This window comes from Fopius arisanus, unplaced genomic scaffold (genome assembly GCF_000806365.1).
Source record: "Fopius arisanus strain USDA-PBARC FA_bdor unplaced genomic scaffold, ASM80636v1 scaffold00103, whole genome shotgun sequence".
Classification (NCBI taxonomy): Eukaryota; Metazoa; Arthropoda; class Insecta; order Hymenoptera; family Braconidae; genus Fopius; species Fopius arisanus.
In genome coordinates, this window is record NW_011887842.1 from 311,124 (window position 1) to 313,149 (window position 2,026).

The window sequence follows — 2,026 nt, forward strand, 5'->3', positions numbered from 1 at the left end:
GTCCTGGGCTTTTCAGCAGATGAATGCGTAAGAAGTGAATATAGTTGCTGTCCGTAAATCAGGAGAGCTGTTAACCTTTCCAAGCACTCGACATGGGAACCTTTGTCCAGCCCATCTCCATCATGGTTTGTAAAATACCCCCGGTGAACGTAAATAGCTCGAGTGGTAATGGGCCTCATGTAAGTTGAATTTCCAACATTAGAATTCATACGCGAATGTATCTTGAAGATTGCATAATCACATATTGTATGGGAATTACTCAAGTTAATGGATCCAACGCTCTAGATCCACTTTGAGGTGTATTTTCTCAGTTCTCGGGTGATTTTTCACTTAATCCAAGTGCTTTCATGTGTAATCTCACCCGAAGAAAATCCAATATTACGAAAAACGTAACGGAAGGTGCGCAGTCGCCCCCTGCGCTCTTTAAAATTACGAAAAATTCCCCGATTTATCAGGAATCATGAAACATCATCGACATGTTAATGATGCATTGATGAATGCAGGGGATTTTAAAACGAGTGGAATATGGCTTTCAACTCGTATTTATATAAATTATAATTTTTAAGGTGTGGAAGGTTGTGGATAGAACTTGGCGCTTTCTCAGGAACTAAAGGTCTTTTGATATTTATTAAAATAAACTTGCTTGAATGATAACATCTTAACAATCATAAATTCTGTAGTTAAGAATGTAAAATCATTGTTTCTTAAATTATCCTGAGTCCTTCCCGGCCAGTATACGATCATCAGAAAAAAAAAATCGGAAATGCAAATAAACCCACATTTTTCCTCAGTACAAAAATGTTCGCCTCGTCTGGAGATAAGGATAATCAGCATGACAAAAGAGTGATCATGAAGAACTTTTAGCCGATACTGATGAATTTTCGTTAGATTAAACTACATGGAAACTCAGCGGGATATCTATTTAAATTGCAAGCAAACATCTCCCGTAACTGAACGTTAATCAAGTGATAAGCTTGTAAATTTATTCAAATTTCGTCTTTCCTTGATACATGGGAGTGACGAGAATGACAAATTGAGGGACAATCTAATTAATTAATTATTGATGAAGGAATTTAATTTCAGACGTTTTTAATTTTTTTTTTTATTTATTTGCACTGTCAGAATTCGTTTTATGGATTATTTATACTTTTACTGAACTATATTTTTCATGACCTTCAATTTTTTTATTCTAATTCTTCAAATATTTCTTTATTTACTGCTTCTGTGTATCTAGATTTGTTTGACCGAGGGAAGTTTATTTTCATGAGGATTTATAGGGAAATTGAGCCTTGAAATTTTCAGGAGAGTATTTTTGTGTCAATTGCTTCTGCGAATTTTTCCTCATTTCCTCTCTATAGAAAGAAATAAAGATAGAACTGCTGAAAAAACCAAAACAAAAAATATAAATTCAAATTTATTATGAGAAACATTTTTTTCGTCAATTCTTAGAGCGAACCAATTAATTTTTCTAATTTTTCAGACTTTTCAGAGAAATAAATATTCAATAAAAATGACTGAGCTCTCAATAATTCCAGAAGGAAATTAATTGGAAAATAATTTTCCGCAGCTGCTACAGAATTTCCACAGAGTATTGTTCAATTTTCATTTTATTTTTACCAATTAATTTTACATTTTTTTTCCATGAAAATTAACATATCTCACGATTATTATTTCTTCTTATTGTTAAATACTCTTTATCATTGTTATTATTAATTATTAATGTTATTATGTGCATTATTATTATTAATATTTATCTGTTCTCTCTGTCGAGTAAATCCAGTGATGTTGAAAAATTCGCTGAATAAATCTGAAACTCTGAGGAAAATGTAAGAATTTGAGGTCAGATCTGGATTTTCCTCGCGATTCTCCCCAATTTTTCAATTCATAAAACCCGCGGCCTCGCGGGGGTGAGTCCACAACCCCTAGTGTTTCCTCGTCCCTGAGTTGGTGCATTGGATCGATAATTCCCCACCATTTTAATGCCAAATCAACCAATCGCATCCCCTGGAATTCCGGCAGTGCATTG